At 42.2% G+C, this 12,385-nt stretch overlaps 1 protein-coding gene across 1 annotated transcript in view; it reads left to right on the forward strand.

Annotated features, from left to right (window-relative positions):
• Positions 1–12,385, forward strand: part of nlgn1 (neuroligin 1) — a 463,421-nt gene that overhangs the window by 164,529 nt on the left and 286,507 nt on the right. The gene's annotated exons all lie outside the window — the stretch shown is intronic.

Genomic DNA, 12,385 nt, shown 5'->3' on the forward strand with positions numbered 1-12,385 from the left:
TCTTGCATTAAAAACATTTTTGCACAGATGAGTGTGTGGATGTGTTTTGTCTGCTTTGGTTTAATGCTCCATAGCTCCAGCTCCTCAAGCTAAGTTTGTATAGCGAGTGAGCTATGCTTTTTTTCTCCATTTTTTAATAATTTGATATTTGAAATTATCATTATTATCAAATTTACACATTCTCATTCAAAGTGGTCACACATCACACTTTGTCAGTGGACTTCCGCATCTACATATTACGCTCTCAGTATTCTCCTGCCGCAACCAATGCTGGGATGTCTACCAATGCACATGGTTCGGATAAGGCAACATAAGTACTTGGTTAAGTTCAGCAAAAAAAAACATCATGTTTTGGCTCTTCATTCAAATGTAAACACCCATCCCAGGTGAAAGTCCAGGGTCTGTTGGATCTATCCAATACCCCTCCTACCTGTCCTAAAAGGACCCTTATTCCTACTTGCACCTTGTACTACATCATTATGGGCAGCGTTTCAACCTGACACCATCCAATTCATAAGGCCTCGACAGGTTTCATTCTGGCTGCATTATCAACTGATGCTGCCCATCCACGTACCATAATGCAGTACCAGGTGCCGTCATACAGGCGTGAGAGGTGGCTTTTTGAGTCGGTATCTTACCCCAAAATCACTGACAAAGCAGCAGAATTTGATGACTTCGGAATGAGAGCGAGCTGTCTCAACTCATAATCAACAGTGAAAACGTTTATGATGATTAAATACTGCAAAATGTTTTCTGCTGCATTTTTTAAAAATTTCTCTCTACATTATCTTTATTAAGTACCTTAACCCTAATTAAATAATATATTAATGTAAACACTGAAACAGGAGATCATCTTAATGAAATATTCGTGTTTATTTATGGTGTCCAAATAGTCAAATTATTGGTTAGAAATTTTAAACAAAAATGATAAATGATATCATGATAAATATCATGATATCATAATGTCATTGGCCTTCCAAAACAATTTGCAACTTATTCATGAATTTTTAAACTGAGTTTCATTTCTCTTCAAATATGTATCTTTAGATTCTTCAAATGAGAGCAGGGTGGTCTGTCCCTTCTGAACATTTTCCTTTATCTCTGTGTGATGTTACACTGCAGAGACGGACAAGAAAGGAAAGAAAGGAAGCCATGACAGCATAAAATGAGCTGGGCTTCATTCCCGTGCAGTTGCATGTACGTGGTTTTTATGCTAATTGGTTTTGTCACCATGAAGCCCAGGGCTTCCTTTTTAAGATCTCCTTTACGTCATGTACACACAGCAGGGTAAAAAGCAGTTTGGGAAGATGCTGATTTCCACTAAAATGTGGCTTCTGGCTGTCATGGAAGCTCAGCAGGCCAAGGCACATGCAATGTGTGTGTAGTAAATCTCATCCCATTTCACTGCTGTCGCTGCACAATGTCTATTCAAGGAAACAAAACTTGAAAATAGTGGTTTAAAGAAAATAAAAGTGGTCTTTTATGGCGTACAATAGACAGAGTTCTGTCTACAGGGGATTATAAAGAGGCAGCGGCTGAATGGAAAAAGACAAGGCAGTGCTCAAACCCCACAGGACATCTTCAGTGTATTTTTTTTCTAGTTGCTGCAGAAAGGCTAAGTCTTAATCTTTTCCTTTATTTTTAAGTGAAAATCAATGAGCAGTTAATCAAGTACATTACTACAAATAACATGGAGACTAATCACACCAGAGAAATGTTTGGTTATGAAGACTTCTGCCATTTCAGCAAAAACAAAATGAAAAATCCGATTGCAGTTGAATAATTGTTTTCTTTTGCTAAAAATATATTATATAATTATATAATTTGTCAAAATAATTTCAGTTTGGTTATTTAAAATTAAGGAAGATTATCAAATGATGAAATCAGATTATGATCTGAAGAATAAAAGACATTTCTGGAATCAAAAGACAATAATTACGGCAAGAAAATACAAAAACAATTTTATCAAGACAAACTCATTAAAAAAAAAAATCACTAGGATGTCCAAATGTAGAATATTTAATGGTGTTTGGGAGATGTTTTCCTCCTTTGCTTGTGTTGGTCCAACTGTATGAGTTAAGGGAACAGAATGATAAATAAAGGACATACACACACACACACACACACACACACACACACACACACACACAAACACAAACAGGAAGTCTGCGGCCTCACCACCACACTTAGATTCTTCTTCTGTGGGAAACACTGACATTGGTAAAATATTTTAGCCTACAAGCTTACCTTCAATTTTCTATGGGGACTTGTGTCAGATTCTTCTTTATTTTAATTCATCCTTTTTAAAAGACAGTATTTGCAGTCAGTTCTGATTCCTAAGCCATCAAATACTGCTGCTTTTTTTTGGCGTAAGATCCCGACTCCAATAGCCACCTTTCGCGGCTGTATGATACACTGGTGGATGGCATCAGACGACAACGCAGGTGTACAGAACCAGTCACGGTGTTACGATATGCCGCAGACAGCTGGATGGCACATGCCAAGGAAGTAAGGTCCCTTTAGGGTGGGCAGGCGGGAGGGGCAGTGGATGGATCAAACAAACCCTGGACTTTAACCTGGGTCGGCATTTATTTCCTGTGTGAATGTGATGTTTTTTTCTATGTCTAACTATGTGCCCTTTTCTGTCCAAACCTAACCATGTGTGCCCTTGCTGCCTAATCCTAAATATGATCTTTTGTTGACATCCCAGACTGGCTGCCATGGGTTTCTGTTACTTAAACATAACCACATGCAGCATAATCTCACTCTTTTTTTTTTTTTGGCATCCTGGCGTCAGTAGGTCCATCCATGAACATAACCTGCAGATGCAGAGGGATACCTAGAGTGTAATATGTGGATGTAATATGTATATTCAGAAGTCCACTGACAAAGCAGCAACATAAGATGAGTTGGGATATTGGTATTTGTCAACTTAAATTCCTTTTAGGTAGCTTAAGTTATGATAAGAGGCACTTAATGACATGAAATGAGTGTACTTTACATTTATTCAATATGTCTCTATCAGTGACTTTCCACTTTATGTGGCAAGAAAAGAGCAGGGGAACATGGACTCATCAGATCATGCTGCTGGCCAGTGTGTTAGCCTCCTCTGCTGACAGGAGAGCTGTCAGGAGCTCACCAGCTGAAGCCAGGTAGGGAGCGCTCTGCATTGCATTGGCATTTTGTCACTGAAGCAGGATTACAGGGCATTTTGATTTGCTTTGATAGTGTGATAATCCTTGAGTTTCATACTTCACCACCTTGAGATTCCAGTAAAGGCACTAAAATGTCAGCCTCATAAGTACAGTAAAATGTTTGACTCAGATATGGACATACCTTTGGAGTGCAAAGCAAAAAGTATCCCATAATACAGAACAAGTGGAGATAAATATCGGCATCATTCATAAAAGGGAAGCTTTAATGTTGGAGCTTCAATTCACATAGTTCAATCCATTCTACCGCTGCTCCTAATGTGGCGTTACACAAACATATTTTCTGCTGAGTCTTGCCTCAAAGCCTCAAGTCAAAATCCATATTCCTTTCTTGTGTAAGTAGGGTCACAAACTCGGGTTTAAAACCTCTGCAGTTCCTGTCATGCCATATTTCACAGAGCAGTGGGTGAACACAGAGCGGGGCTGACAAGTCTCGCTGCATGAGGAGAGCAGGCTCACTTCAAAAACGGCTTGACTCCCTGATAAATGAACTGGCCACAGGCCTATTAGCTAACAGTGTTGGTCAAAATGAGTCAGTTAAGAAAAAGAAAAAAACACTTGCCTGTTCAGATGTGAGACATGCAGCCCTGACACATCCTTATATATATCTGGAGAGACTGGTCAGTGACTACTTAACCGCTCTAGCCGAGGTTCAATCCCCAGCCATGTCTGCCCATGACAATATCAACAACATAACCCATGATGCCCCACTGTGGTTATTATAAATCTCAGTTCTTTGTTTCTGACGTTGTTGTTTTTTTGTTGCTTTTTTCGCACATCCAAAATTACTACAACTAATCAACTATAGAAATGTTGTTTTAATTGGACAGAAATCATGAGTCAGAGATTGACTGTTGGTGACTACAGACTAATATCAGTCTGTAATACCCTTTTCCACCTAAATTAGTGCGTTCACAGGGTTTTTTTTAAACATGGGTAAACCTACTAAAAATAGGCTATAGACTGCTTTCATGTTGCCAGCAGAGCAGAGCTGTATACATGGCTCTGCAGCAGACAAGTATGGCTTTTCTGTATGTGAGACAATATGCCATACAAATAAGCTTTTTGTTTTAACTTAAAAAAATGAGTGTCCAGGCTGCCTTAAATTTTAAGGTTGACTGAATTTGAGTAGAGTTGAGGTAATTTGGGAATAATTCAGCTTGTCTTCTCATATTCAGTCAACTTAAAAATTTAAGGCAGCCCTTACTAACTTTTTAAGTTTGAACAAATAGAGTGTGTTTAACCGATCTTTTCATGGCTTATTTACAACTGTATCCATAAACCCCTTAATGTAACTAGGTCTAACTGTGTTTCCATATGACAAAATTAACTAAATTCAGGGAGGAAACACTGGAAATAGCAGCTTTAAATGGAGTGGATGTTGAAATGCCCTTGAATGCTGCTAAAGTCATTATAGTACATGATGTGCTCTCTGTTTGATCTGCTGCTTTGATGTTTGACTAAAGCGTGTCCCGGGTCTAATGCTCCCACACATCTTACTGTGAAGGACATTTGACTAATAACCCACTATGTAAGACCTTAGCCCAGATTCCTGCTGCTATAGTCTCTTCTTTGATAAGTCAGAAACTTGAACGTAGAGCAAATCTTGTCTTTAACCCACACTATTTACCCCTAATGCAGCATGCTTTCTTAGTAAATTATTGTAAAAAAAATATTGAAAGAAAGCAAAGGCCTCGTGATATTCTTACTCATTTGCACACTTGTCACACACCCTCGCTTATGTCCTCCCTCCCAGGCCTTTCGCTGCTTTGAATTGAGTCACTGACATTGACAGTGTGGGTGTTTGTTTCGTCAGGAGGCTGTAGATGGAGCGACAACAGTGAAGAGTAAGAATCATATGATTAGTAAAAGAGAAAGGGAGGAGGAGAACAGGATAAGTGTGAGTAGATAAGTTGGGTGGCAGGAGGAAGTAGAAAAAAGAACAAGACGTAGCGTTGGTACGAGGCAAGGTGAGAGGGACATTAGAGTGGACGTGGAAGCTTTGAGGTCTCGATGCATCATGTCAGACAGGCTTAGCCTGTCATTGTTTATGTTTGCACAAGGATTTTCTTGGAAGCTTAAGAAAAAGTGTGAGTTATTGATTTCTTTAGAACTTGGCATTTATGTATTCACTGCAGCACATGCTCCCTTTGAATGGAGCCTGTTACTGCATGAGTTGTTTGTAGCTTTAATGTGTTCGGTTTCAGTTTCTTCCTGTTTGATTGCCACCGCCAAATTTAATCACTGATGTGTGAAAAGCAAATCACCTTTTTCTTTTATTTTCGGCCACAATAATTGGTCTGTTTCCGTAAATTATATAGATCTAGTCCTAATTTGTTTGGTGAAATACATTTGAAATGTCTGAAATGTAGCTGCTTTGATTATTTGAGTGAATGAAGTGTTCCTTTTTTTTACTGCATGCTAATTGGTAGTGCAGGAGTTTGACATGGGGACAAAAAGGTTACAATGAGACAACGTGAGACTGAGGCCCCCCCCCCCCCCAAAAAAAAATATTTTTTTCAACTTTTTTTTTTTTTAAATTTAGCTGAATCAGTAACTAAACAGATTAATCTACAGGTTAACACTATCATTTTGAGATGGTAACATGCAAAGAATTCTCATCCTAAGTCGTCACATATTGCCTCTTTGCAGTGGACTTTTACATCTACATATTCTCCGAATTATCCTTTTGCTTCTGCTCTTTAAGTTCCGGGATGCCACAACTGTGATGTCAACGCATGCACATGGTGGGATTACACTGAATGTTGTCATGTTTAGGCAACAAAAGCACATGGCAACTAACAACGGGATGTCAACAAAAGCACATGCTGGCATGGATGGTTAGGATTAGGGGAAGGAGGCACATGTTAAGGAAAAAAAGAAACTTCACATTCAGATGGGAAGCCAATATCAAGAATTTGTTGCATCCATCCATTGCCCCTCCCGCCTGCCCTACAGGGACCTCCGTGTTCCTTATTACTTTCAGCATATCAAGCTGACACTGTCCTGCAGACATAACATGTTCCATCTGGTAGCATTCTCAACTGACACTGTGGTAGGTGCCATACAACAGGTGAATAATAACTCAGCACAAGGTTCTGTCCAGCTGCCTTTTCTCTCCCTCTGACCAGCAGAATGGCAACCAACACCAGAATGTCAACACATGCACATGCTGGCATGGATGGTTATGATTAGGCAAAAGAGGTACATGGTAATGTGTAGACAAACCATCACAATAAGACGACAAGCGAACACTGTACTGCCGCTTAAAAATCCAGGGTTTTTTGGACTCATCAATCGCCCCTCTCGGCCGCCATAGAGAGACCTTTGTGGTCCTTTTTTTACATTACAAACTGTTCTGTGTAGCCATGTTTTGAGTTGACAATGTCCAGCAGTGCATCATGTTGGTGCCAAATGTGACTTTTGGTGTTGTGATCTCATGCAGAAAGCGCTGCAAAAGCGGCTGTATTTGACAACTTTGGAATGAGAATGGGCTGTAATAACTTATACTCGTGATCAAATATGGACGTTACCTATTCCAAGTTAAAAGAGTGTATGTGCTTGCCTAGTTTCATTCAAAAGGTCTCTTGTCTTTAGAAAGTCATCATAGAAAACAGGTAATGCAAAGGAAGGATGGTGTTGTAATGCAGTATATAATCAATAAGAATATGACCTGCCACCATCTTAAGTGTCTGGAAATGGATGTTTGGTGTTATATTTGTATGTCTGTGTTTTTATTATTTCATCACCTTTTCCCATATGGATTGTCTTGTTTGAGACAAGGTCTTAGTGCAGGTCCCGCCCACATGTTAGCTCACATCCACACAAACATCCACAGCATTTATTTAGCCTGGCAGTCTCCTGGAGGATTCTCTGCTTTCTCCCTGATATGTTCTTTAATGGACATAAAGTCAGATGCTCTAACTCTCATTTTTAAAGCACCTTTTTCTTCATTTTTAGTTCCATTCTGCTGATGGGGGTGAGCCAAATAACTCTCAATCCTATCTGTGTCTTTTCTACCTAATCTTACTTCTTATGCTACAGGCAAAGAGCCTGATGATGATCTGGAATATGAATGCACCCCCCACACACACTCCCCTTTAAGATTGCATAATCTTATGATCGATGTTTGAATTTTTCCATTTACATGACATATTTTAGTCATTTCCCAGACACCTCATACACATTTTGTTCTACAGTCTTGTGGATCAATGGCAGCATTATTCAGTTCCCTCATGCATGGAACTGAATAGATGCCTTCACAGAAGCCTCTCTTATTGCACTTAAATGTAAAGGATCAATTTCAAAAGGCTTTGAAACCAGCTATCTTAACAAATCTTAATTTGAGCTGGAATAACGGTTTATTTGGCAGCAAACACTTTAATAGAGCCACTGTGTGTTAAAGAAAATAAGAAATGCAGGATAACTGAAATGGTTTAAGAGCTACTTTACATTTGTTAGCCTGACACCACTTGGTCAAGGTTAGGGAAAGATTGTGGGCATAGTTAAAAGGAACCAGCACTGACTGCTGGAAGGGTATGGCAGGGATGCAACCAGCAGTCTCCTATATCAAAGTAACACACTTTGTATGCCCAACCATCCACCCACACCTCCTCCCTGAGGCGCTCTCTGATGTAGGAATTGTAACTTTTCAAAGGAAGCACTTTACGCAGTGATTGGCCAGATGTACGGAGGTGAGGAAGTGGGCAAGATTTGCACCTCTCTCTCAATCTCTATTTTTTCTTTCTCCACATCAATCTCCCACCACTCCTGCTCTGCTATTGAGAGATAAGTCATGAAACACAATACTGGAAGAAGTTGCTTGTTAAACCTATGCATACTGTCTGTCATTTTAGTCAAAGACAAAAAGACAAAACCAATGTTTTTCTGAGGCGTGCAATCAAACAGTTTTTGAAAAGAAAAAAAAACATTTTCTGGCTTAGGGTGGAAGGAAGGGAGGTGGATGGGTCAACCAAACACAGACTTTCACCCAAGAGACTGCTGTTCTTCTCGTCTGTGAAACCAAAAGTAAATATTTTTTTAATACGTAAAAAAACGTAGGTCCATCTGTCATGCCCTGACATGATTCCCGTGATGTATTTCAACACATTTTCATCCCAGTCCCATTATTTTTTTCTACCCCTAATTTAGCTGAATCATCCACCAAACAGATTAATATACTAGTTAATGCTATTGTTTTGAGATGGTAACATGCAACGCGTTCTCATTCCGAGTCCCATTTTGCCGCTTTGCATTGGACTTCCACACCTACATATTACCCTGTATCCTTCTGCTTCTGCTATTTATGTTCCAGGATGCCTCTACCATGATGTCAACAAATGCACATAGTGGAATTATTCTGAACGTGGTCATGTTTAACCAATGCAAAAACATGGCACCCAACTCCATGTCATCCACAGACAAACTTGCTGCTACGTAAGGGTAGGAACAGGCAAAAGAGTCACATGGTCAGGTGTAGAAAAAAAACATTGCATTCAAACGGGAAACAAACACCCGCGTTGAAGTCTGCGGTTTGTTGGATCCATCCACCCCCCTTCCCATCCACCACAGAGGGACCTTTGTGCTCCTTATATTACGTTGTTACCGGCAGTGTATCAACCTGAAGCCGTCCTGCTCCGTATCATGCAGACATGACACGTTCCATCTGGCCACATTCTCAACTGATGTATTTCTGGCTGCTGTGGTAGGTGAAATACAGCTGTCCAGCGGCGTATTATAATAACAATGACAATAATAACACAGCAAAAGGTTCTGCCCGGCCGCGTTCTCAGCTGATGCCATCCAGCAGCTTATCATGCGGAGGTTAAAGGTGGCTTTTGGTGTTGGGATCTTACACAGAGAGCGCTGCAAAAGCAGCAGTTATTGGCAACTTTGAGTTGAAAACGGGCTGGTGGAACCCTTTGATAATGGAAAAAACATGGCACATCCTTGGAATGATATTTTCCCCCCACTAAATTTAATTCCATAGATACACAGTATGAGGGAAGTGCACATGTGTCTTTCTCAGAATCATATCTAACCCAGGTACTGTGTTTTAAGACATGAGCCCCTTCTTCACCTTCTTCTCCTCTTATCCGGGGTTGGGTCACGCTCCATGCTTCCCTCACTTGTGAACAAGACCCTGAGGTACTTAAACTCCTCCACTTGAGGCAGGATCTCCTCCCTGATCTGGAGAGGGCACTCCACCCGTTTCCTGAGAACCATGGCCTCAGATTTGGAGGTGCTGTTTCGCATCCCGGCCGCTTCACAACTGGCGGCAAACCAATCCAGTGAGAGCTGAAGGTCACGGCCTGATGAAGCCAACAGGACCACATCATCTGCAAAAAGCAGCAACCCTCAAGGACCCTGCCAAGGGTCCAGTGCTGGACCACTGTTCCATGACCAGGACGAAAACCGCATTGCTCCTCCTGAATCTGAGGTTCAACTATCCAGCGAACCCTCCTCTCCATTACCCCTCAATAGACCTTACCAGGGAGGGTGAGGAGTGTGATCCCCCTATATTTGGAAGACACCCTCCAGTCCCCCTTCTTAAAAAGAGGGACCACCACCACAGTCTGCCAGTCCAGAGGCACTGCCCCAGATGTCCACGCAATGTTGCAGAGTCATGTCAACCATGACAGCCCCTCAACATCCAGGGCCCTAAGGAACTCCGGGCGGGTCGCATCTAAGCCCGGGGCCCTGCCACCGAGGAGCTTTTTGACCACCTCAGCAACCTCAGCCCCAGAGACGGGAGAGCCCACCCCCAAGTCCCCAGGCCCTGCTTCCTCACCGGAAGGCATGTCGTTGGGATTGATTAATTGAGGTCTTCTAAGTATTCCTTCCACCAATCCAAAACATCCCGAGTCAAGGTCAGCAGCGCATTGTCCCCACCATACACAGGGTTGACAGAGTACTGCTTCCCCCTCCTGAGACGACAGATGGTGGTCCAGAATCTCATCAAAGCCGTCCAGAAGTCCTTCTCCTTGGCCTCAGCGAACTCCTGGTTTTTCCTCTGGGTTTTCGCCTCAGCAACCACCATAGCTGCAGGCCAAGAAGACCCGATAGGACTCCTTCTTCAGCTTGACGGCATCCCTCACTGTCCGTGTCCACCAACGGATTCAGGTGTTGCCGCCACGACAGGCACTGACCACCTTACGACCACAGCACCGATCGGCTGCCTCAACAACGGAGGCACGGAACATAGCCTGCTTGGTCAAAGCTCTCCCAGAGGTGGGAGTTGAAGCTCCTTCTGATGGGAGACTCTGCCAGACGTTCCCTGCAGACCCTCACAATGCGTTTGGGTCTGCAAGTGCTGACCGGCGTCCTCCCCCACCATCGGAGCCAACTCACCACCAGGTGGTGATCGGTTGATATCTCCGTCCCTCTCTTCACCCAAGTGTCCAAGACATGTGGCCGCAAGTCCGACAACACGACTACAAAGTCGACCATCGAACTGCGGCCAAGGGTGTCCTGGTGCCAAGTGCACATATGGACACCCTTATGCCTGAACATGGTGTTCGTTATGGACAATCTGTGGCGAGCACAGAAGTCCAATATCAAAACACTGCTTGGGTTCAGATCGGGGTCATTCCTCCCACGCCCCTCCAGGTCTCACTGTCGCTGCCAACGTGAGCACTGAAGTCCCCCAGCAGAACGAGGGAGTCCCCAAAAGGAGCACTCTCCAGCACCCTCTCTAAGGACTAAAAAAAGGGTGGATACTCTGAGCTGCCTTTTGGACCATAGGCACAAACAACAGTCAGGATCTGTCCCCCCACCCAAAGGCGGAGGGAGGCCACCCTCTCGTCGACCCACCAGGCGCTCGCCCTCCAGCCCCACCGACGAGGGCGAGCGCCTGATGACATGAGCCCTGTCATCACATTTCCATAAAGCTCTGTCTTTATGCTTACTCACCGCTCACAGCCTCTGTTAATTCTGCTCATCGGACGGTTTGCTGGAGTGCATTAGACTCCCAGTTTTACCTTGGGGAATGGATTCTGTATTTATAGTTTACAGCCTGTAGGGATTTTATCCAAGGTCAGTAGTAGATTACCTATTTGGCTCATTGAGCCGTGCGCTCTGTTAGATCCCCTTTTTTAATGTGCATTGGTGATTGATTAAGCCGCCGTGTTTCTATGCTGCTCCGGACCTTGACTGATGCATACAGAGAGCAATATGAATGTATGGTTAGCTCTTGTGCTGAATGTGCGATCGATGCATGGACTCCCCTCACAATAATTACCTCATCCAGGAGAGGGGGAAAGCCTGAGGGTGTGTGTGTGTGTGTTACCTTCGTTTCCCTGGCTGGCTTTTTGAGTCATGGATTGTTGTGTCAAAGAGCGTGAAACTCCTCTTCATCAGTCTCCAATCAATGACGATGGTGGAGAGAGGGATCTATGGGAGTAGAAGAGAGAGATGGACAGAAAGACAAAGAGAGGCAGGGAGTATAGATTATAGACTGAGAGACTGTGTTATATTTGCTGCAATGAATAACGCTTAGAAGTCAGACACAGATAGGAGAATAGAAAGTTTCTTGTTTTCGATTATTTTAGGCGCGAAAGAAAACTTCAGACTTCATTCAATTCAGGCGTTTTGTTAGCTTCCACTTTTATTGTTAACATCATACACACCAAAATAATAACAGACATCCAGGGACATGGCTATCTTTCCACAAGTAACGTGAGCTGGCCGGTTCTAAACCCAATCTAACTAAACTTAGTTGATAGAGAAAACAAAGACCAATGCTAAAACTATTACTTAAACTTTTTATTTTAATCATTAGAAGTTATAAACTGACATGGACAGAACATGTTTATCATAAATCTCAGAAATTTGTAGTACAGTGTAACCATAAAAAATAGAAATATGGGTAAAACTTCAAAAACAATAATTCCCCCTTTAAAAAACACTTAATGAACACTTAAAGACATTTTACCTCTTTATAATTACAACCAGATACACATGTTCTAATCATAAATCTCCTATTAGGTTTCCCGATAACGTTCACTGTTTTTGACAATGTGACGTGGAAAAAACGTACACTCTTAGATGAGCATATAAGTTTGATATAACACAAATCACATCTGAGAAGCTCTTGGTACAGCACATACATAAACAAAGACATGCCAAAAATAGAACTATGATTCACCCTTATAAAGTGAAATTCACATGTCACG

This window comes from Plectropomus leopardus, chromosome 5 (genome assembly GCF_026936395.1).
Source record: "Plectropomus leopardus strain MGB_pleo_1.0 chromosome 5, ASM2693639v1, whole genome shotgun sequence".
Taxonomy (NCBI): Eukaryota; Metazoa; Chordata; class Actinopteri; order Perciformes; family Serranidae; genus Plectropomus; species Plectropomus leopardus.